General features: G+C 37.9%; 1 long non-coding RNA gene across 4 annotated transcripts in view; it reads right to left on the bottom strand.

Annotated features, from left to right (window-relative positions):
- Window positions 1-9,749: 9,749 nt before the first annotated feature.
- Window positions 9,750-26,084, bottom strand: part of LOC117084386 — a 57,168-nt gene continuing 40,833 nt past the window's right edge. For 2 of the 4 annotated variants that reach the window (XR_004437423.1, XR_004437424.1), the window contains 3 exons: window positions 19,316-19,419; window positions 15,094-15,182; window positions 9,750-9,859 (listed from right to left, as the gene is read on the bottom strand). This is a non-coding gene — a long non-coding RNA (uncharacterized LOC117084386). Of the gene's footprint in view, window positions 9,860-15,093; window positions 15,183-19,315; window positions 19,420-19,567; window positions 21,351-26,084 lie in introns of those variants that run through there. The other 2 variants (XR_004437426.1, XR_004437425.1) reach the window with 2 other exon arrangements.

The raw sequence follows: 26,084 nt of genomic DNA, 5'->3' as shown, positions 1-26,084 counted from the left end.
GGTCCAGATCTTCCAGTACACAGATGTTGGAGTCCTCCCAGCTGTGGTAGGCAGAATTCTAGGACGGCCCCAAAGATTCTCACCCGCTGGAGTAGATGCCCTCTGTAACTCCAGCACTACCAGCACGACCTGAGTATTAGCGGGACTATGAATATGATGACTTAATTCCTAGCACTGGATTCTGTTACATGACAAAGGTCAAGAGATTCTACACATGTCAGTAAGGTCCTAAATCAGTTAACTCTGAATTAGCTAAAGGGGAGATTATCCTGCCTAAGCTTGACCTAATCAGGTAAATCCTTAAAAGGAAGAGGACCCTTCTGTAAAAAAGTGGTTGTAAGGATGCCAGACTCTACTGCCGACTTGGCAGGAGCACACTGTCCTGTTGCAGAGCAGGCAGTGTGGCAAGGTAAAGTGTGCCCTGCAAGAGCTGAGAACAACCTGCAGCTGACAACCAGCACAAAAGAGAGGAGAGCCCCGGAATAGCTAGGCACTGAATTCTGACAATGACTGTTGACCTTGAAAGAGAACTTTGATCCTCAGATAAAACCCCAGCTCTGGCCAGCATTTTAACTGCAACTTTGTGAAAACTCTGAGCAGGGAACCCGGTTTGTATTTGCAGTTTTATTTATCTTATTTGTATTTTTACTTATGTTTTTTTGGCTGTTGATATATATTGAAACTTTGTGACTTGTGCCTTTCTTCAATTCTAAATAATTATCTGCCATTATCACACTCTCTCTTCAAATGTTGCTTCATTGGCATTCCTTCTATTTTCTTCTTCCAGAACTTTTATTAGACATAAACTGAATCCTCTCAATCTATCATCCGTCACTTTTTTAACGTCTTTTTATTTATTTGTATTTAGTTTTATTTATTTATTTATTTATTCTTTTTGAGACGGAGTCTCGCTCTGTCACCCAGGCTGGAGTGCAGTGGCGCGATCTCTGCTCACTGCAAGCTCCGCCTCCCAGGTTCCGTTTTATTTTGAATGAACTTATTAGTGTCATAATAAATAATTAGAACTAAATAATATGCTTATTTTAAAGTCTTTGTAAAATTGGCCAAGTGTGGTGGCTCATGCCTGTAATCCCAGCACTTTGGGAGGTCAAGGCTACAGGATCTCTTTAGCCCAGCAGTTCAAGACCAACCTGGGCAACATGGTGAAAACTCATTTCTACAAAAAATAAAAAATTAGCTGGGTGTGGTGGCACATGCCTATAGTCTCAGCTACTCGGGAGGCTGAGGTGGCAGGATGCCATGAGCACAGAAAGTTGGGGCTGTAGTGAGCCATTATTGCACCAGTCTGGGTGACAGAGTGAGACCCTGTCTCAAAAAAGAAAAAGAAAGCCTTTTTAAAACTGCTAAACAAAACGAATACTTTGTGGAGTGAATTAATGATCTAATTGTTCATTTTCTTGGCTGTATTTCTTACCATTAAATACCTTCATGCCATGAGAATTAGGAATGTCAGGTTCCTTTTAAGGGAGAAGTTTCTACTTTCCATTTGTCCTCACCTCTCTCACTGTCTAGGAGTGTCCACTGACATCTTCTAACCCATCAATCTAGAACCACATTTATAATAAGACTCCTCAAGTCTAACCATGCAACAATATAGGAACCCTGCAGATCCAGTCATTCAGCCAGCAAGGGATTTGATTCAGTTCTTATTCTCAAGACTGTCTCTTATTATTCTTTCACCTCTCAAATTCAAGACTCCATAGAAACTGTGGCCCTGGCTGCAATATATAACTGTTACATTCAGCCTCCTCAGATAAAAAAGAATGTCACGATCTATTTCTGATACCAAGTAACAAGTAGCTTAGAGCTACTAAGCACCCAACTTACATGGAACTCTCTTATTACTTGCAACCCTTCAAGAGCCAAGCCTTCAGTTACTATTTGCTTTTCAACCCAGACCACAGAATCCATTATAGCTCTTTTGCTGCGAACCACTTTGTATGCCTCTCTATGTCTCATCCACTGAGATATTCACGTTGTTTTTATTACTCTGGCTCTGTCTTATTGCCTTATTTGCTTTATCTTGATCTATCCATCTGGTATATAAAAAGTGGTTGTTAAATATTTGGAACCAAGGGGGCTTGCAATGTATGAACTTACTGTACCTTTTGACCCAAAGATACCATGATTTTTACACAATCCAGAAATTATTTAGGAAGGAGTTTTCTTGTTTGTCCATGGATACTTTTTGGTAACTTTGTTTCCAAAGCTATCAGCAAATACAGTGTTTATTTTGCTCCATACAGTTTTCATTTTGACAATTCTATGTATCACTCCTAAGATTTCTATTTGGCCCATCCACAGATGTATTTCTTAAGTCTATTCTCTTTGAAATCTTAATCTTAATTTCTAGATTATCTTTTTTTTAAATTCTCTTCTTTGACAACATTTAAACATACTTAAAGTTTCTATCAGATAAGTCCATATTCTCTGCTACCTAGAGAGAAGTTTACCTATCTGTTATATCCACTGGCTGTTTCTCACAACTGTGTATGTGGTGGAATTTGTGCCTTTAATAATATTTTTAGTAGTCATTCTCTTCCACCCTGAAACATAGTTTTCTAGTGGTATTTACTCATGACTATGGGGCTCACTGGTTGCATAGCAATTTTAAGTTTTTAATGTTTATGTTTCTTTGTTATCAACATTGAATAGTGAGTGAAATTTATACTCTATATCTTCATTCAGCAAAAACTGAAGGTTTTGAACATCCTTCTCACCCCAAATAATTATTTTTATACTCAAAGACGGGGCAGGTAACTATATCCTTAGCCATTTGGCTAAGTTCTTCTAGGATGATGATGATGATGATAATGATGATGATCCTGCAGATTCCTAGTTTATGAAGGAAGCCTACTTAGAAAGCCAGTAATGATCCTGATCTCTTCGTGGACTTCAACATGCTAGGAGCCATGATGGCTTTGTTCTTCTATTATATCTGAAATAAGATTACTACTCCTACTCACTATGGAGCTATGCATTCATCTTCAACACTTGAAAATTTCCCTTCCTTTCTTGGCTCACAGTGTTATTTTGAACAGAAGCATCACATTTGATTTGTATTGCTCATAAGTAGCCAGAGGTGGAAAGGCGTTAAATAAGTGAAAGATAACTTTTTAACTTTGAAAGCTGTCTAATAGTGAAACAAATCTAGAATAGTAATGAGTTCCCATTACTATACGTGGCAAATCATAGAATAGAGGATTATCTACTACAGGCGACTGAAGCAATTTCTTTTTGTGTACTAAGTGTAACAAGGCTACTTCAATTCTTAAGGTGAATGGTCTAAAGATGTAAGTGTTATAGTAAGACATTTTATAAAGCTATATAACGTATCCTCAGCGCCTCAGCTTTCCCACCTAAAAGCTGGAGGACTCTGGGTAAGCCACTTTCCTTGTAAGGGCTACAGTTTCATCATCTGTAAAACGAGATATGGATAAAATGATGCCTAAGCTTTAAAATTCTTAATGAGTATGTGTGTGCATATATATATATACATAACTGAAGGAAAGTGATAGAAATACACTCATACATATATATGTATGTAACAGAAGTCTGACTCTTGAACTGCTGACTGAAACACTTTTATGATTTTTCATGCCCATAAAGTATATTAAACTGCTGGGAGAAATGGCTTTCTCTGACCATGGGATTATATGTCACACTCATTTGATGCTAATATAAATTCAGAACCTCTACATAGCTCCCCAGCTTGAAAGTTTAAGCTGCTATTAAACTAGTGGGCATAAAAGCAGACGTTTTCTGATACTAATGATCAGTTGATATTGGCAAGAATACACGACACTGGTGACTAAAAGGAAAATGCCTGTTATAGAGAAACTACTTAAGCACACCTCTATCACAATGAATTCTAATTATCTGTTTTTTTCTCTGACGTCTCAAGTAGACTAAAAGGTTCCTGAAGATAGTAATTGCTCTCTCTATATATCCCTATACCTGATATAATAAAAAAATACTAGTTTTGTGGCATGATCCTGAGCTGCTTACATGTATTATCTTATTTAAGATGGCATTGTAAATATTATTAGGATTAGCTAACAACCACCTTTTATGAAAGATACAAATATTATCCCAATTTAAGAGATGAGATAATCAAAAACAAGAGAGGCTGAATAATTTATTCAAGTAACTTAAGTGATAGAGAAAAAATTCTTATTTTGCCTGAGTCTAAAGCCTACAACACTATATTTCATAGTATTTTATAGTAGTTAGGATATAGTTACTTATACTTATTAGCCTATTAATAAGTGTACTATCATTTACATTGAAATGGGTATAGATCTCATTAGAATTTCATTCAATTTAATATAAAAAATAATTTTGAGCACCTGCCAGAAGACAGCTATTTTGCTCCGCAATTCAGAAGGCACAGAAAGAAGTAGAAGACAATTTCTGCATATATAGTTCAGAATTTAGAAGAAAATATAAGATTGAACACAAATAACCTTATTACAAGTCAGAGAGATTAAGGGCTATGAATAAAGCACTAAGCGCTTTGAAGATTCAAATAAAGGACAGACAACAGTCTTACCACAAGAGACTCCACAGAGAGGATGACATTTGAGAAGAGTCTTGATGACAGATAAGATTTTAATAAGAAGATAGTAATATTTTGATTCGAAGAAATACTATGAGGGTGAGGAATGAAGATGGCATAAGTCACAGTCAGGCAAAAGTGTAGAAGTAAGAGATCAAGGACACCGCACCTGCACCGAAGTTAGTGGATGGTGAGGCTTTACAAAGGTAGCGAGGACATCCAGCTTTTCTTTTTCTCCCCCTTCCCCTATGCAGAACTTTACTGGTGATCATTTTTCTTCAGGCAGAAATACTAAACAGTGTCAGCTGAATTTCTAATACTAATTGTACCATATCCAGAATTCAGATGTTATCTTTGTCCAAGAATTATGTGTCATGTCCATTGACAAAGCATGTTGTCAGAAACTGTATTGTTTTCTGAATTACTAACAAGGAAAAAAGATTCTACTCTCATCCATGTACTGTATTTTCTCTTAGACCCACAGACTTATAAAAATAGGGGAGAGTTCAAGAATCATAGACATTCGAGGTAGAAAGGTACTTTGAATGTCTTCCAGCAAGTTCCTTTTCCTCATCTTCCAGGAATTCTTTCTATGTCTGAATTAAATGACTACCTAATCTATTCTTATATCTCTCCAGAGGAAGAAAGTATTGAAAGCATCTCTAGGTCATATGTTTCTTTGTTTTCAAGTATGAAAATGCTCCTATTGCCCCAATTTGGAGTCATGCATTAGTGCTTCCCTCTACCAAGAAATGTCAAGTGACACCAAGGATATCAAGAAGGATGGATGGCAACCTTGTGATTCTGTGACAAATAGAGCACGTTATTTGGAGTGGTATTAGATAGGAAGAGTGAACGAGAACTTGAGGCCTAAATCTCAATAAATTTTCTTCTTTTTACAATGGTAGGGCAAGTATTCAATTTATTAGTGCATGAGTTTTCCCAGTCCCCAAAATGGAAAGGCTAGTTTCATATTATAAAATTCTTTGAGATGCTTCCATGCCTTAAGGCCGTAACAAAAATAAAAGTTGTATAGCAACAAACTATAATTTATACATATAAAATTCTGCCATTTTATGTGAATCACATTTCATGGGTTTAATTCTCACTCTTTGCTTACTTTTCGTTACCTAACTGGAATCTAAATTCCATGAGGGTGAATCCATAGCTCACAGAAGCCTGTCTCCTCCCAGCTTTCCACATAAGTTTTGGTCTCTCCTCTCTAAAAACAATTAATAAATTACTTTTTTTTTTTTTTGCATTTTATCTTGCCAGAATTGCCATTTAGAAAGCTTTTATTAAACTTGTATTTTATATGCATTTTCTTTTTTTATGTAATTCACAATGATTGCATCATTACTTGGCTATAAGAATCGTGATTTAATTATAGAATAAATGTCAGAAATTTTGTCTGCTTGCAAATAATTCATAAACAAAAGATTGCATTCCCAAGATTATTTAGAAATTCACTAGAATCTAAAGTGAAAATAATTATATTAGGACTCTACACACACACACACACACACACACACACACACACACAAGCAATTTATTCCTTACAATTAAATAACATCTGTCTCCTTGAAAACAGGTTGTATAATAAACCAGTGAAAGGCAATGAGTTAACCTGAAATATTCCAAGAACAGCAAATAAAATTGATGTGTAATGTTTAGGCCATGTGTGTTTTCCAGGACACCAAAGGATTTTGGCACTTGAAGTCACCACTTCTCTCTTTTCACCTGCTTATGAGATTATGCATGGTTGCATTCAATTGTGTTTAAGTTAAAAAAAGGAAATTAAAGAATATACGAATTCCCGTCATTTGTGTGCCCTACAACTATTTCCCTAGTGAAAGCATGCTGCTGAATATATAATGAAGCCCCTGCTTAGCACTCAGACACTCAAGTCAGATCCCAGAAGACATCCATTCCCTGCATACCTAACTGGCCTCCTTTGAAGGAATTAATCATGAACAACCCAAGACAATGTCTTCAGTAGCAAATTCCTATGAACAGTTTCTCTATTGAACTAAAGTCAGAAGAGTGAGCCCAAGGTGTTTAAGCTGCTTGTTTTGTGTGTATCTAGAAGGCTGTCCCTTTTTTTAAATGTTTGCCTTTGGATGTACTCTATCTTCATGTTATTGGTAACCACAGAATTATTGCTTACATACAGAAAGCTACTTTTATCCAGAATTCTAAATAACTGTATGATTATAAACATAAGACACATTCGTCTGGAAATGTCATAAGTTCTCGAGGCAGCAACTCTCCTCCCTCTATCCTCCATAATGGTTGGGAGTGGGCCAGGTACACAGGAAACTTCAGTCAGTCCACAGGTGATCACTTCATTTAAGAAAGCCCATTTTAATCGATACTTTGTCAGCATATTCAAAGGGCCGGCAGCACACTGGCCCTTTGGAGAGGGATGTGTGAACATCCTCTCCATTTACACAGGGTGTACCCCAAGTAACCGACGGAATCCTCTGGGGGAAAACTCCCAAAAATTCTAACAGGGCCTTTAAGCCCCTATGCTCAGGCCTGCTCCCACACCACTGTGGAGTGTACTTTCATTTTCAATAAAACCCTTCTTTCTTAAAAAAAAAAAAAAATAGGGAGTAAGCTTTCCAACAGTGGCCTTTTATTTTACAAGGACCAAAATATTCTGAGAAATCTCCACCCTGGATATGTTGTAACATCCAATGACATCCAATGAAAGAAACTTCACTGATTACACGGCTGCTAAAATGCATGGATATAAGCACTTACTAGCCACGTGACCTTAGGCAAGCGATTTATCCTCGGTGGGCAGCAGGTTTCTCATTCACAAAGCAGAGATGATGACAATAAGAGTAACTACCTTACACAAGGCTGACATGAGGATTCAATAAGTTAAAATAAGTAAAGCAATTAAAATAATGCTGGCATAAAGTGAGCACTTTAGAAATGGAAATAATTATTTTTAAAGCACATTTTCAATAAGAATGCTGTTTGTTTACAGCGTGTGGCAGTGATGTCAGCTCTATGGTGCACCTCAGACCCTGGATCAAAACAAACCTCTCCAATTTCGCTAACAGATGACATTATTTTTCAATTGTCAATGTCGATCTGCGTATTTCTAAGGAAAGAAGAATGTGAGTCCTAGACACAGGATTCCAAGGAGAGGCTTCAAACTGATCTGAGCTACCCAAAGGCTAACAGGGCAGCAACTGGGATGAGGACACCTCATCCTCAGTGTCAGTCCTTTTACTAACTGTGTGCGACTTCAGGCGCGTTAGTTGCTTTCTCACCTTCATCTGCGCTATTGTCCCTTTCCGTTCCCTCTTATTTATCTCTTCTCCTCTTATCAGAAAAATGGAGGGAAAAGTACCGACCTGCTGAGTAAACAATAAGCAGGAAAATATTAAAAATAGCATCTTCATGCAGATTATTTTAGAGCCTTGCACTCTAAGAGCTGATCCTCAAAACACATCTGTGATGGGCATCATACCTCTACCTTGAAAGTTAAATAATTGACGCATTGGAAGTCTAAATTGAGATGTCATACAGCTCTCATCAAAATCAGAGTGCAAAGGAGAGCAATTGAGCATCTGTTAACTGGATATGAAACTGTGTTGCTCTCTCTCCACAAGGGAATTTAAAAGACTCATCGTCTTTGCCTAATAGTCTAGCACGACATATTTCCACTCCATCATTTCTCCCCTTTTCTAGGTAAGGGGAATGTCTAATAATCCATCACAAAAGACAATTGTACCAAGTTTGTTATCTTTGACGATGAAATACCCATTGATAAAAGGTGGTGGGGGCATTCAAAGATTATCTTACCCTTAAATCCAGTAAGAGAGGTTAATGGGTACATCAAAGACCAAATTACAAAAGTTGAACATGGCAAATTCCATATAACCTTCAAGACTCTAGAAACCCTAAATGGCTTTAATAAGAAGAAATGACTTTTGCTTCAATTTACATAAACTCAAAATGACTTTCGTCCATTGGTACCATCTCCTAAAATAGTGCTTCTCAAAGGATCTACAGTGAAATAATGAATTCCCACAAAACGAAAGGAAAGAAAACAAAAACATATCAAAAACCGCATCATCACTTGTGTTTCCAGACTGAAAAGTCAGGCTATAGAATGCCAGAGATTCAAGGAATTTAAGTTCTTTATTTCCAACCAAGTTACTTGACACATATGGACCCCAAGAATCACAATAGAAAAGGATTTATCCAAGGTCACACAACTCAGCTTGAACGGACTTGGAACAAAAAGTCAGATGTTTGGATTTCTACATAGGAGTTTTGGAGATGGTCCCCTGCCACATGGATATGTGACTGGTTTCGTTCTGTATTTCCTCATTCTTACTGTTAGAGAGGTTGACGCTAAAAGATAATCTTTTCTGTCTTTCCTCTTGTAAAAATGTTCTACCTTAGATAAAATCAAATTCCTAACTTACTGACAAAATACTCCTTTTTCAAGTTGCCTATTTTAACCTTCATTGTGGTCACTTACTAATGTTTGTTCATCTTCCTCTGTACTTTCAAATAACTTCTAAAGTGGAATAGCTAGATAAGAAAAAAGTGGAGGAAAATATGATTTTAATGTTGCAGAATACAGCCATTTCTTATCTATTACCTCTTCAATTATTCAAAAAGTTAATACCAATATCCACAGTAATTCTATCTATAGAAAAATAAAATTATAAAAACATGACTGCACCTTCAGAAGATAAGTCCTGTTTCTGAACTATATTACTATTCTTTCCTGTTTCCTTGTTTGGTTATTCTTTTGATATTCAGGTCTTAACTATAATTTAGAAAATAAATGTGGAACAATCCTTTCATGCCATAGACCAAGGGCATGTCATTTAATCATTGAAACGCTAGTGTGGTCATTATCACCTGACAATTCTAGTTGATCTAAAATGCAGAATGCTTGTAATATTTATATGCTAAGGAAAATAGATTGGGACATCTATTTTTAATCCCTGAGATTCGATTACCTCCTGATGACTCTACGCATGACTATAATATTCTCAATATTGTAACAACGCAAAATAAAACTATATTCCCTCAATGTAAAAATTATGCTGTTGTCAACTGTTTTCTTAGTTCATTCAGGCTGCAATAACTAAGTACCATAAGTTGGGTGCTTATCAACAATAGAAATTAATTACTCACAGTTCTGGAAACTGGAAAGTCCCAGGTCAGGGCACTGGCAGATTCAGCCTCTGGGGAGGGCCAATCATTCGCTGCTTCATGCATGCCCATCTTCTCTGTGTGTTCCTACATGGGGAAATGGGGCCAGGGAACTCTCTGAGGCCTCTTTTGTAAGGGCATTGATTCCATCCTTGAGGGCGCCACCCTCACGACCTAATCACCTCCCAAAGGGCCCACCTCCAAATTCCATCACACTGGGGGTTAGGTTTCAACATAGGAATTTTATGGGGACAAACGTTCAGTCTATAGCACCTGTCCCATCAGCAAATGTTTCTAAAACCTACTGAATAATGTGTTCAACATGGAGGTCCTGTGTATTTTTTTTCAATTCTTTAAATCAAGAAGTCTCAACATTTTTGAGAAAGGGTTCCTTTTCTGTCTGTAGATAATGTGCATGTCTATGAGGAAAGCAGGAGGGACCCACTGCTATCAATTTGATCCACCTCCTTTGGGAATCCTGAAAAAAAAACACAGCGAAAGGAGAATAATGGTAGGGATAGCACAAGGAAGTTCTGGGTAAGATGTACAGAGAGATCAGTGTGAGACTGCTTCCCCAAATTATTTCTTCCTATAAGAAAATATTTGTATATCTTAGAGAAGTTAATATTTGACTATTAGGCTGACACTGGGTCCTTAGTATAAAATTAGAATCCTAATAATTTCTAACAGATTATACTTATTTATGATCACTAAATGCCATATCCAAAACAGAACCTCTCATTTAAACTTCAAGCTTTAGAAATAATTTGAATAACTGTGTTGACTGTTCATCCTTTTTCTGAATATTATCCCTCCTATTATTTTTAGGCGCAACGTGTTTTAAGCTACGGTTCAATTCTCTATATTACATCTTCAATTTATTTCCATTTATACTATATTAACAATTTTCAAACTAACCAGGCAGAAATACACTGAACTGTAGCCCCAGAAATAGTTGAAATGAAATCAATGTTACTAAATCTGCATGCAGTGATTATAGATGGAAATATTGCATCGTTGCCATGACAGTGCCATGATGCCTTTGATTTTTTTTTCATGGAATGATAAAATATGCATTTAATAGGTGTGTCTGATTGTCTTTCATTCTGGGTTTTGCTCACCAATGTAGTAACATGCGTTTTGTTAAACGTTATAGTATTGGAGTTCCTCTGCTTCCAGCTGCCATTAACTGGCATGGGGGACAAATATTCAGTCTACAGCACCTGTTCCATCAGCACATGTTTCTAAAACCTACTGAAAAATGTGTTCAACATGGAGGTCAACAGTGAATCTAATCCTGTGTATTTGTTTCAATTCTTTAAATCAAGAAGTCTCAACATTTTTGAGAAAGGGTTCCTTTTCTGTCTGTAGATAATGTGCATGTCTATGAGGAAAGCAGGAGGGACCCACTGCTATCAATTTGATCCTCCTCCTTTGGGAATCCTGAAAAAAACACAGTGAAGGAAGAAAAGGAGAATAACGGTAGCCATAGCACAAGGAAATTCTTTGTATTCATGTTCTGTGTAAATTCTGGAAAATGTTTTCAGTTAAGCTTCCGAACTATGCATTTAATTTATATTTAATGAGACAGGAGAAGGTAAAGTTAATGTGAATTGATTAACTTAAAATAGATATACTGATGTTTATTAATCTACCAGTAGGTAATAGTATGATCACCTTCTGAAGTTAAACCATCATCACTAAACCCCTTTTCTAGTTGAAGTTAAAGGTAAATGGAAGCATTAACAGATTAAGATGATTCAAGGACTGGCTCTTTCCTACAATTAAAGTTACAAATATCCCAATTTCCTTAAGCAATTTATAGCAGCTTTACTGTTTCATAAGCTTTTCTAAGCTCTAAAGCTTACAGCTCTTTTAGTCCTTCCAATAAATGTGGAACTTTCCTCTACAGCCAAACCAGTAAATGGTTGTACTCAGCCACCTTGACGCAATGTGGGCCAACGCGAACCTGACCTAAAGGTCTATATGCTAGATCTTTAAGCATTGAAGACAGCTCTCAGGTCCCTCATAAAACTGTTTGTTTGCTTGTTTGTTTGCTTTTTCAGATGGAGTCTTGCTCTGCCTCCAGACTGGAGTACAGTGGCAAGATGTTGGCTCACTGCAACCTCAGTCTCCTGGGTTCAAGCGATTCTCCTGCCTCAGCCCCCTGAGTAGCTGGGACTACAGGTGCATGCCACCATGCCCAGCTAACTTTTGTATTTGTAGTAGAGACAGGGTTTCACCAAGTTGGCCAGGATGGTCTCGATCTCCTGACCTCGTGATCCACCCACCTTGGCCTCACAAAGTGCTGGGATTACAGGCATGAGCCACTGAACCCAGCCAAAACCATTCTTTTGTTGACAAGTCAATCCTAGGTACTTGAATAATATTCATATTATTGCACACCCTTCTAAACTGACTGCCTCTATGTGTCAGTTTCTTTCTTAAATTTCTTCCTTAAATTAGGAATCTAGTGTTCATATATGGTAGAAGCAGCCTATAGTTTCATAACTTTGCACTATATCCCAGACCCTCCCACACACTTATTCTCCCCAAATTCCAAGAATAGGAACTAAGATTAAATGGTTTGGCATTTTGGTAAATATCTTATCAAACCATCAGTCTGACTTTTATTAACTCTGATTTCTTTTAAGGATTAGGCAATGCTTTCTGACATGGTCAACTTTTGGTGGAAAACTAATTATCAGCTAAAAGACTGCTCATGGGAAGACAGTCTTATGGCAATACCATCTTGACATTTCAAGAAAGTGTCCTTTTGAGATCAAATTCAGGAGAAAAAAAAAACCACGCCAAGGCCGGGCGCGGTGGCTCAAGCCTGTAATCCCAGCACTTTGGGAGGCCGAGACGGGCGGATCACGAGGTCAGGAGATCAAGACCATCCTGCCTAACACTGTGAAACCCCGTCTCTACTAAAAATACAAAAACTAGCCGGGCGAGGTGGCGGACGCCTGTAGTCCCAGCTACTAGGGAGGCTGAGGCAGAAGAATGGCGTAAACCCAGGAGGCGGAACTTGCAGTGAGCTGAGATCCGGCCACTGCACTCCAGTCCGGGCGACAGAGTGAGACTCCGTCTCAAAAAAAAAAAAAAAACAAAAACAAAAAACCACGCCACATGAAATAGAAGTCTATCTAAAAAAAAAAAAATCCTTACTGAAAAGCAATGGTACTTAAAAACTGTAAACTGTCAGGCCTATAGCGATGAAGGAGACACAATATGTTGTGAACCCTCCTAAGAGCCTTGGTTTATATCACTATTTCTATAAATCTTCTCATGATCACACCCTAACTGAGGAACACTCGAGATTCAAACTCCAGGCTGTGGCTTTAAAGCCTGTGCACTTTTCACTATACCCAGCTTCCTTAATACCAAGACCTCCCGAAAAGGGAGAAAAGGCAATGAATTCTACTGCCAGCCGAGGAATTTTCTCATTCTGTTTACCATTTGAGTTAAGGTAAGAGCTAGCCCTGGAATCTGGGGCATGAAGACATATCATAAAGACTGATCAAAGCCTACTCTACATTATTCACAGAGCAGAGTGTTTCAGGACAGAATGGGACACCAGGAAGTTACCAGGGGACTTTATTTTTGTGGACTTATTATTTTACCCTCAAATTAGCATCATCTTATAAGTTCTCTATTTCTGTGGATATCACCATCCCTCCCCTTCCATTCTAAATATGAAATATTGAGAAGCCTGGATTCATGGCCTTCGAATGGCCATTGCTCCACCTGAGCCACTCTCCTCCACATGCCTCATTCAGCTCCATGGTATTACCCAAGAAAACATTCCATCTGGTGTCACTCTGTCTTTTCTGGATGCTCCATTTCCGGGATATGCTGCCTAGTTTACTAAGTTAATCTGTTTAGAATGTGCCTCCAAACATGTCTATTACCTACGCCTAAGCTTCTGGACACCCCATTACCTATAAGATAGTCATTTGCGTGTCATTTAAAGAGCTGTACAGTATTTCTCATTTCTGTTTTTCTAGTTTCACTTCACATAATCCCACATTTATACCACACATGGCAGCCAAACTGACCTATTTGATTTTCCAAACATACGCTGAATTTTCTTAGCTCTAGACTATTACCTTAAGACGATGACTTTCCTAATACAAGGTTATCCTATTTTACTTCAGCTAATCATTGAAGACCGACCACCAATGAATCTGCAGTCCTAAAGCCTGTTCTTGTTTTGCTATATCACCATATTGAGATTTTGACCATCTTTAAGTTCCTTCTAAGATGTCACTTAAAATATTCTTATTATAGTATGTATCTCTCTCTCTCTCTCTTTCACACACACACACACACAGACTTGCCCTGCATATCCCTTCTAGATTCAATTACTCATCTTTCATTCATAGTATGGGGTTTTAATAACAACAAGTACCTTGTAAGTGTTGCTTGAAATAAAGTAACATAAAGCACCCTTTGTAAGAGATTGAAAAGATGTCCCAATGTTTGCACACCAATATACTTAGAAGTGAGTCCTACAGTACTTTCCTATAATCATAAAACTGCCTGACTTCATTTAATGTGAGGTCAGAAATAGAGGCGAGCTTGGTGCGATAAGTACTTTCACATAATCATCATTCCCACTCCACCATACACCGAGGGAACTTTGTTTTTTTTCCAAGTCACAGATGGCATAAAAGAGAAAATGGAAGAACAGCTGGGAGTTTCACAAAGGTACCTTTGGCTCTCAGAAGCTCAGTTCAAACTGTCCCCACAGCCAGAACAAAGCAGTGAAAGAAGCAAAATTGCCCAATATTAAAATGCTTTATTTCACCTGAATTGCCTCGAATTGCTTCTATCCTCTATTTAGCTTTAACTTAGGTGACCTGGCAGGTACAATTGCAGTGTGCGGCCTCCTTGAATAACAGCAACAAAGGCACAGTCCTTGAGAGCTGCTGACAGTGATGGCCTATAGGTGTCGCTGGTCAGCCTGAGCATAGACAGGAAGAAAAAAAAATACAAAGACTGGGATGAAAGGATGAAGTCAGAAATATAAGACAGAGCAACTCAGTGGTGAAATGGAACACCACAGGCTCACTCCTCTGCAAATGAGTCTTATTTGTAAAATGGGCAAAACTCCTTCAAAATTTAGTAGATGTCCTATTTGAGTAGATGTTATAGTTTACATTTCAATCAGGAGAAAGTAAAATAATGAGACATTTAATGCAGAACATATTTTATATGTATGTAACATATTCACCAGAAAAACAAAGGGTTTCTGTACCAGATTTGGGGGTTGGGTGAATAATTATTTATGTGTAATTCTAGGTTAATATACAAACCTGGACTTTCTGTGTTCCTGACAATTTCTGTAGCTGGAGCTTCATTCTTCAAAATGTAACCTCCCACTTAACACCGTCATCCAATCCTCCTAGGAAAAATGTATTCATTTATAAAATAAACATCAAGAGCTTACTATATACCAGGCAGTATTTTAAACACTGTGGATACAGCTGTCAATGAAAGATGCACAGTCTGTGACATCATTGAACATGTATTTTAGTAACTGGAGCAGGGGCCAGTGAATAAAATGAGGAGAGGAAAGGAATACATAGATAAACATAAATAAGCCCGATGTCTTGGAGAATGTGACACGACCTAAAGAGTATAAAGTGATGTGATAGAGAAGAACTGCCAGCTGTGGATGGGGTGCTGTAATTAAGGTCATCAGGGAAGGATTCTCTGAAAGAGAGATACTTGAATTGTGATCTAAAGGCAAAACTGTCAAATAAGAGGGAGAGAGATAAGGGGAAAAGAGAGGAAGAGAAGAGAGAAACTTTGAACCCAGAGCATTCTAAGTGAATGGTCCATAATGTTAGAATATTTCTGGTCCAATGGAACAGAACAGAGTCCTCAGAAATAATACCACACATCTACAGCCATCTGATCTTTGACAAACCTGAGAGAAACAAGAAATGGGGAAAGGATTCCCTATTTCATAAATGGTGCTGGGAAAATTGGCTAGCCGTAAGTAGAAAGCTGAAACTGGATCCTTTCCTTACACCTTATACGAAGATTAATTCAAGGTGGATTAGAGACTTAAATGTTAGACCTAATACCATCAAAACCCTAGAAGAAAATCTAGGTAGTACCATTCAGGACATAGGCATGGGCAAGGACTTCATGTCTAAAACACCAAAAGCAACGGCAGCAAAAGCCAAAATTGACAAATGGGATCTCATTAAACTAAAGAGCTTCTGCACAGCAAAAGAAACTACCATCAGAGTGAACAGGCAACCTACAGAATGGGAGAAAATTTTTGCAATCTACTCATCTGACAAAGGGCTAATATCCAGAATCTACAAAGAACTCAAACAAATATACAAGAAAAAAACAAACAACCCCATCAAAAAGTGGGGAAAGGATATGAACAGACATTTCTCAAAAGAAGACATTCATACAGCCAACAGACACATGAAAAAATGCTCATCATCACTGGCCATCAGAGAAATGCAAATCAAAACCACAATGAGATACCATCTCACACCAGTTAGAATGGCGGTCATTAAAAAGTCAGGAAACAACAGGTGTTGGAGAGGATGTGGAGAAATAGGAACACTTTTACACTGTTGGTGGGATTGTAAACTAGTTCAACCATTATGGAAAACAGTATGGCAATTCCTCAAGGATCTAGAACTAGATGTACCATATGACCCAGCCATCCCACTACTGGGTATACACCCAAAGGATTATAAATTATTCTACTACAAAGACACATGCACACGTATGTTTATTGCGGCACTATTCACAATAGCAAAGACTTGGAATCAACCCAAATGTCCATCTGTGACAGACTGGATTAAGAAGATGTGGCACATATACACCATGGAATACTATGCAGCCATAAAAAAGGATGAGTTTGCGTCCTTTGTAGGGACATGGATGCAGCTGGAAACCATCATTCTTAGCAAACTATCACAAGAAGAGAAAACCAAACACTGCATGTTCTCACTCATAGGTGGGAACTGAACAATGAGATCACTTGGACTCGGGAAGGGGAACATCACACACTGGGGCCTATCATGGGGGCGGGGGAGGGATTGCATTGGGAGTTATACCTGATATAAATGATGAATTGATGGGTGCTGAAGAGTTGATGGGTGCAGCACACCAACATGGCATAAGTATACATATGTAACAAACCTGCACGTTATGCACATGTACCCTAGAACTTAAAGTATAATAAAAAAAAAAAAGAAAAAAGAAAAAAAAAAAAAAGGAAAGCTTCTGCAGAGCAAAGGAAACAATCAACAGAGTAAGAGACAACCTACAGAATGTATGAGAATATTAACAAGTCATGTATCTAATGATGAGTTAATACCCAAAACATGTAAGGAACTCAAACAACTCAATTGCAAGGAAACAAATAGCTGGATTAAAAAATGGGCTAGGGATTTGGGAATACGTATTTCTCAAAAGAACACATACAAGTAACCAACAAGTTTCTGAAAAACTGCTCAACATCGCTAATCATTAGAAAAATGAATATTAAAACCACAATAAGATATTATCTCACACCTGTTAGAATGGCTATTACTGAAAAGATAACCAGTGTGGAGGGAAAGGAGCCCTTCTACACAGCTAATGGGAATGTCGGTTGGTACAGACATTATAGAAGACAGCATGGATGTGTTTCAAAATTTTAAAAATAGAACTGTCATATGACCCAGCAATCCCACTCCTGGGTATATATGCAAAGGAAATAAATTGGGTATGTCAAAGAGTTATCTCTATTCCTATGTTCATTGCAACATTATTCACAATAGCCAAGACATGAGAATACTCTAAATGTACATGTATGGATGAATGGATAAAGAAATTGTGATATAGACATATAATGGTATATTATTCAGCCTTAATAAAGAAGAAAATTCTGTTATTTTCAACATCATGAAAGAATCTGGAGGACATTATGTTGGGTGAAGTAAGCCAGGCACAGAAAGACAAATATTGCATGATCTCACTTCTACGTGAAATCTAAAAAACTAAAGTACTAATATATACCATGACATGGATGAAACTCAAATACATTATACTGTGTGAAAGAAGTCAAACACAAAATGTTCAAAGTGTATGATTCATTTATATGAAATACCCAGAATAGGCAAATCTATAGAGACAGAAAGCATTGGCAGTTGCCAGGACTGTGGGGAGGTGGGAATGAGAAGTAGTAATTGCTTAAATGGTGCAGGGTTTCCTTTTGAGATGATATAAATAGGAACCAGATAGTGGTGTAGGTTGCACAATATTGTGAATGTACTAAATGCTATTGAATTGTACACTTTAAAATGGTTGAAATGGTGGATTTTACCTAAACAAAGAAAGTTATTTTATCATATGTATGTTTTGTTAATCTTAATTACTCACAAAATAATATTTTGTGAACATCTTTCCATGACATTAAATAATCTTACGAAACATTAAAAAAAAAAAAAGAATATTTCTGGTCCAAGTGTACTAAGGTACAGAGGCCCTAATATGGTGTGGCTGTGACCCCACCCAAATCTCATCATGGATTTTAGCTCCCATAATTCCCACACATCATGGGAGGGAACCAGTGGGAGCTAATTGAATCATGGGGGTGGTTCTTTCCCGTGCTGTTCTCGTAGTATTGAATAAGTCTCAAAAGATCTGATGGTTACATAAATGGGAGTTTCCCTGCACAAGCGCTCTCTCTTGCACACCACCATATGAGAAGTCCCTTTCCTCTTCCTTTGTTTTCCACCATGATTGTGAGGCCTCCCCAGCCATGTGGAACTGTGAGCCAATTAAACCTTTTTCCTTTATAAATTGTCCAGTCTCAGATATGTCTTTATTAGCAGCGTGAGAACAGACTAATACAGGCCCTAAAGTGGAAATTAATTGGAATAAGCTTGCGTTATTTGCCAACTACAAAGAAAGCCATGGTGGTTGGAGCACAGTGAACAAAGTGAAAAGTGCTAAATATGGAAAGGTGGAATAGTCGGCAGAGGTCAGCGGTTGAAAGGTATTTTGGTCCTGAAAGGGGGACTGAATTTGACTCTAAGTTCAGTAATAGAAAGGATTACTTTTGAAGACTTTACACAGAGGATTGACATGTTCTGATCTGCATTTTAAAAGGATGAGTCCTACTTCTGTGAGGTAAATGGACAGTGTAAAGCAAGACCAAAGCAGAGAAAGAAGATGGAAAGTGTAATAGTTCAGGTGTGAGCTGCTGGTGGCTTTGAGTCAGAACAGAAGCAATGTTACCTTCATTATCCTCCTCTAGTACTGAGTGAACCTATACTATAGAATTATCACACTGAAGGATATTCTAATTTATATGTGTCTGCCACCCGTACCGGACAATGAACAACTTGAAGATTGAGGCTGTATTTTATTCACCTTCCTAGCCCCTATCATTCAGGGTGCAATGCAGAGTTGACCCTTAATAAATGTTTGTAGCATAGATCATAGTAGAAAGGTATTTTCCCGTGATCCTGAAAAGTACCAATGATATATAAGTCAAGAACCTATGATACCAACCTTAGTCCATGACTTACAGCTCTTCATCTTGGATAGACTGACCACAACATTCTTGTAGCCTCAGTTTATTCACCAGTCAAGTTCATAGTCCTATTAAAAGGAAACTAGAAATGAATGAGAAAGGGCCTTGTAAAATTACATTGCAAAGTCCCATTGATTGCAAAGCATTATGATCAGTTCTGTTTCCTCTTCTTAAATATTAGCTTTTTATATTAGAAACAAAGATTTTTTTTTCTTCAAATTAGAACTCACCAGATGTCTCTCTGAAAATCTTAGGACATGTCCTGGCGATTTGGTAGTGCAGAATGATCCTTTAATCCTCCCAACCTCCTGTTGTTGTCGGTGGTTTAGAAATCACAGATAATTCCAACTCCTTATAAATTTTCCAACCATCCTAATTCTTCTCTTATGCAGAAGATTGGATTCTATTCATCAATCAAAAGCTGACACATAAATAAATGTATGGAATAAAGGCAGTGTGGTGTAGAGAAAAGTCCACAGCACTTACAGTCAGAGGCCTGAAATCTCTTTTTGGTTTTATCACCTTCTAATGTAGTTTGCAGCATGAATTAGGCAGATCACTTACCATGTTGTGTGTCTAAACTTTTTATCATATTGAGGAGACTAGAAAAAGGGTGCTTGGATTTCCCACAACATCCAATTCTCTTGTTCTCCAACATTAATTGGTGCCCGACAGTTCAATTCAATTCCGATACCAACTACCCAGAATTAACATCAATTCAAGTCTGATACCAACTACCCAGAATTAACACAGATCCCACAGGTTAAGGGTTCAGTCCTGCAAGCCTGCCCCCACTTCAGATGCCAGTCACAATGAGGTCTTCAGGCTCCCTGCACTTCTGCCTAACAACTATAAATTTGGAGGTTCTTCACAATCCCCCTTCAGTCTCCATAATTTACTAGAATGACTTATAGAACTCAGGAAATCACGATACTTACAATTACTGTTTTATTATAAAGAAAACAATTCAGGAACAGTCAAATGCAAGAGGTGTGCGGGGGAGAGGGAGCATACAGAGCTTCCGTGCCTTCTCTGGGTACACCACTCTCCCAGCACATGGACATGTTCAGCAACACGGAAGCTCCCTTGGCAAAGAGTGTGTGTGTGTGTGTGTGTGTGTGTGTGTGTGTGTGTGTGTGTGTGTGTAGAGACAAGGTCTTGCTATGTGCCCAGGCTGGAATGCAGTGACTATTTACAAGTATGATCATGATGCACTACAAACTCAAATTTCTGTGCTCAATTTTTCCTCCTCAGCCTCTCGAGTAGCTGTGACTATAGGAACGTGCCACTGCACCTGGCTATGTTTCAAAGTTTTTATAAAAGTTTTGTTACATAGACATAATCAATTAAAGCATGAGTTATTAAACTCTCCAGCTCTTCTCCCCTCCACGAGGTTGGAGATAGGGCTAATAGTTCTCACTCTTTAACCATGTGGATGGTTTTCCTTCTAGCAACTAGCCTGCATCCTGAAGCTATCTAGGTGCCCAACAAGTGTTACCACATTAGTGTAAAATCAGGAATGGTCAAAAGGGGCTCATTATGAATTAAAAAATTCCAAGGGTTATAGGTGGTTTGTGTCAGGAACCAGGGACAAAGATATACTTTTATTATACCACAAATGGTAATCAATTAGGTTATTTCTAATGTTTCTTCCAGTTCTAAATATTCTGCCATTGGTTAATTTTTATTTATACTCCAGTTCCTAAAGTCAGTTCTGTACTATTGAGCACAAAACCACATGGGTATAGATGTATGTGGATTATATTAATCTTAACACAATAGTAGGATAAAAATGGTTAGCTCTTCATTCCTTACCACCATCACAAAAGGAAAAGATTCTCAATGCTAATAAAATTTCCCAAGATTAAGAAGAAAGAAAGAGCTATACAAACAAAAATAACAATTTGAGAGATGGAGGAAGAAAATAACTTAACACAATAATCTCATTAATTCTGACTTCCTTCTAGATTTCATCATATCTTAGACTGTACATAATAGCAAATGTTTTTTCCACAGCTGTTCAAGTAAATAAACTACTTTCTGAGAGGATTGCTTAAAATCAGGTAGGACAGTGAAGTTAAACATCAAATATATATATATCCATATTTGTGAACAAAAATGTAAGTAATGATAAGCTACTCACAGCAATTTACCTAATCACCAAAGCACAAATTATAAAATTCCAAATTTAAAAATAAAGTTAAAAAGAAAGAGAAGCAAGGAAAAAAAGAAACTAGTCTTAGTTCCTATAAATCAAACACAATGAGAATTTTCTGCTCTTGCGTTTTGGTCCCATTATTATTTTTGTGAGAATTGTAACTGGAGATTTGTCTCTTTGGGATACATAAGCAACTATGGTAAGGGTTTTCCTCTCCACCTTCAGATCAAAGTAGATGCCATGTTTTTCTCCAGATGACTTCCTATTCATTCTCTATTCTCTCATGGCCAATAACAAGTGATCAGACAGTCACTAACAAATGCTTTCCTGTTACCTGGCAAGAAACCATAACACAGAGGGTCCGGCAAGCTAAACTTCCAATCATTCCAAAAGTCACAAAGGTTATTTTCAGTCAGTCAAGGGAAGTCACATTTACAGCACCACCTTGTAAAAGAATAAGGAAGAGGCTTGCCAAGGTAAGGAGCAAAAAGCGAACCTTTCTAAACTCATTAAAGGAAATTTTTCAAATGCTTAACTTCTTTTTCATTATCTATTAGTCATTTCACTATATATGTGTATGTACACGGACAACTCAGTTTGGAAAATTTTTCTACTTATTTTCAATATTTTTCTCTCAGTACAATTATTTCACTATTAACCATCACAGCCACATAAAATAAAGGCTGTATGTATTGTGCCTAAACAAATAAATATGGTTTTATACTCAAGCAAAATACTTATTATATTCCTTTTCTGTATCCCCCTCTTCTCACCCTTGAACCTCTTTTCTTATAATGCCATAGATACCAAGACGCTCCTTTTTTTAATAAATGGAAAAAATAAAGGCCAGGGAATTCATGTCTAATAGTTTATCACAGCAGGGTATAAATCAGAGCAACATAAATAGTATGTATATTATCCAGTATTCCAATCAATATTTGTTCTACAAATTAAAAATGGAAAACACATGGATATTGTGCTGCTTATTATTAAGTTGGTTTTCTAGATGTTTTCTTTTTCTGTTTATTTGCAATGTGTAAAATTAAGTAGCCCGGTGGTCCCAGATTTTCGTGTACATAAGAAGTAATTAGAGTATTTGTCACTCGTTACCAAACCCTATTCCCAGGCTTTGATTCCAGACAACTGAAGTGGGAGCCCTCCAACCTGCATTTCAACCAGTTTGCAGATCCTTCTAAAGTGGGTGACCCATGGCCACACTTTGAGGAATAATGTTCTGATTGGAAATGATCTCATTTTGCCATTTGAATTTGTTGGCCTCTTGCGGGATTCCTAATTTGTGTGTACCTTCTCCCTCCCCCATTTAATCAGTTAATTTTCCTCTTCTACCATGTTTTCCATGTAATATTTTGTCCTTGGATCTATTTCTATTCTATTTTTATGTTACTCAATCTTCTGAATTTCTTTTTCAGTCACACACTGAAAAATAAATCTATATTATACTCCATAGTAATGTTCCCTCCACTGTATAGCAGACAATCTAGGTGTTTTAAAACTAAATAACCTTATGGCAATTTACTTGTTGTTTTTAACTAATGTGCAATTCTGTTCAGGCTGACTTTCCTAAAACACTTAGGATTTCTGAGTGCCGATACCTCTCCAGTTCTATTCTGTGACCTCCAGCCTCCTAAATCTAATTATCTCCAACTTCAAAATCTGCCTGAGTAAAATCCTCAAGCAGAAAGAACAGGCACAGCTGTACTCTAAGCATAGCTCTATTTACTACAATTGTTTTAACTTTTCTAATTAAAGTTTCTACAGTTAGGCATTTATAGAGTATTTGCAGTAATTTTGTTTTCACCATACTGAAGGTAGGTCATTAGCCTCCACAATTTGAAGAAAAAATAGGTAGGGAAAAAGCATTTTATATATATATATGCATACACACACATATACACAAACACAAAATATATATGTATACATTGTATATATAGTGTACACATTATAAATGTATGTAAACCTATAACACACATATGCATATAAATAATAGAAAGCCACGTGGTGTGGTAGAGAGAACTCTTTACAGTGGCTGTTGAGCAACACCTTGATTCTGCCATTAGCTTTTGCAACATTCCTTTCCTTCTTTAGGCTCAGTCCTCATATTCCAAATGGGTTTGAATTTGACAGTTTAGAGGGGTCTAAGATTCCTTCCAGATCAAGTGTCATGGGAATCGTAAGGTCACAGAGGAGTCAAGTTGTTCGCTTTCTAAATGATCAAATAGACACCGTTTTAAAGCTAGAAAGTGATCTGTACATAGGAGAGATTGTACCATAATTCCACTTTCAGCCCATTTCTAGTCTGCATTGACAGCTTCTGTTCTGGCACAGGAAAGTGGGAACTAAGGCAATTACTTATCTTAATACTCACAATGGCTAAGCCTATTCCTTTCATCTCCCACACTCTTCATTCTAGCCTGAGTTTCAAGGTCACTGAACTTCTGTGTTTCCAAAGCTAATCTAGTTCATAGACATTATTGTCATCTCTTGGTTTCACAGTAGTCACCACTCTCTCCTCCATTCCTAACAGAAAGGTCCTTTCTCCCACCTTCAAAAACCCAGCTTGGAATCTTTCACAAAAGCATATTGTGTAAACCTAGAACTGAACTTTCAAAAGTTAGTGAGATGGCTAAAAAAAAGTTCAGCTCTGCTATTTACATTCTCTGAGACCTTGAACAAGTTTTTAAACTGTATTGGGCCTCTACAGTTGAGGATTACAACACCCACCTCAGGAAATTTGTTTTGGCATCGAAGATGATGAGGTGCAAAGACTGTCCCAGATCTGGCTCGTTGCAAATGACTGGAAACCATTAACGCCTCATATTTCCAAGGAACGTGTGAGAGATTAATTCCTTTTTACATCATTTAAAGTCTGTAAAACTATAATGTTATTGTCGTTATTTGAGAAACAAAGTTCAGCGCTGTGCAAAGAACACATAGAAAACTGCCCACGCACACCCTGCCACTGTCATTTAGAAAAGAGTTTTAATTCCAAAAAAAAAAAAAACATAAATAAACAGGAGCGATGAAGCTATGCTGCTATACCTGATTTCTACCTGATTTCTGACATCATCTGTGAGTAAATCTCTTGCCCTTTGTGGATGTCCAGGACCCCATCTGTGAAGTGCCGAGATGGGGCTGTGTGACCTCTAAGTATCCTTCCTGTACAGAGCTTGCAGTGGTACAGTCAGAAAGAGGCTCTGCCATCACAGCCCGGCACCCGGGCAGGCAGGCAGGCGGGCGCTGTGCCAGAGACTCCCTCCTGTCTGGGAAGGGTTTCCCTCGGCCGTGGCAGCAGCTCCAAGGAGGCTGCAGGCAAGCGGGGGCGGCACTCCCACGCAGCTCCTCAGAGACAAGACAAGTGCTGCCTTCCAACCATCAATAATGCAGTCTTTTGTCAGCAATTCCCTCCAAAATTAATGAAACAGCCCTTGTAAATTCTCCTGTCACTGCCCCATACAGCAGAAGCTGGGCTAGGCTTCCTGCTCTCTAAATAAATATAAAAGCCGTCTAAATTGTCTGGAGGCAATATCTAGCTTGCTGGGACACCATCTAATCTTTTCAGCCGCCTACAGAAACAAGGAAAAACAAAGAAACCCAGCACCGATGTGTTTGATCTTTATTGCAAAAGGCACTCACTCTATCACGCACGCAAGAGCCCACGCACCTGGGCAAAAGTCTATGGGCATCCATCTTCTCAGTGCCATTTTCTGCAATGTGACCTAGAGGATACCCTTAAGGAGTATTAGAGGTGAACTTAACTTCAGATATTATCTAGGCACGCCCCCTTCTTTTCACAGGTGAAGAAACTAAAATCCAGAGAAAGAAACAAAGAGCTGCAGTCTACAGTCTAGGATCCTAGTATTCTCAATCGGCTCCTCTCCATTTTCAATGTGCGTAAGATTCAGTAGGTCTCAGGTGAGATCCTGTAGAGTGTTCATTTCTAAGAGGCCCCCAAGTCCTACTGACGGTGGCATTCCACGAAGCATACTTTTAGTATCAAGTAGCTAGAAAATCATAAGCCCCACTGAGGCGAAGCCAGTTATTTTTTACTGTGTTCCCTGCACCTGACAACATCAATCCAGTAGGTATTTAATAAAAGTTTGTCAAATAATTACTTAGTACACCTACGAGGCAGCATTGCATTGTGGCTGGAAACATGGACCCTGGAGCCATTCTCCCGAGGTTCACATCCTGACAATGACATCAACAAATTGTGTGCCTTGGGCAAGTGATTTAGCTGCTCTGCACCTCAGTTTTCTCAACTATAAAATTGCATTACTGATAGTATAATGTCTTACAGGTTGGTGGGAGGGAGGGAAATGAGCTAATATAAATAAAGCTCTTAGAATAGTATCTGGAAAGTGAGAATACAGAAATATGACTTACTTATGGTCACATAGCTATTTAGAGATCTGGGCAATTTATATTTTTTAACATTTTAGTTCAGTATCACCATTCATATCTTTTAACATTTTAGTTCAGGATCATGAAGCAATACCTGGTAGAAGAGCATTCTATTTACTTAGTTATGAAGGATGGCATTTCTACCTTACAAACCTTTAGAGATACAA

This window comes from Trachypithecus francoisi, unplaced genomic scaffold, assembly GCF_009764315.1.
Source record: "Trachypithecus francoisi isolate TF-2019V2 unplaced genomic scaffold, Tfra_2.0 Lachesis_group0, whole genome shotgun sequence".
NCBI lineage: Eukaryota > Metazoa > Chordata > Mammalia > Primates > Cercopithecidae > Trachypithecus > Trachypithecus francoisi.
Note: the sequence above shows the minus strand (reverse complement) of the source record. Positions and strands in the feature narration are given on the sequence as shown.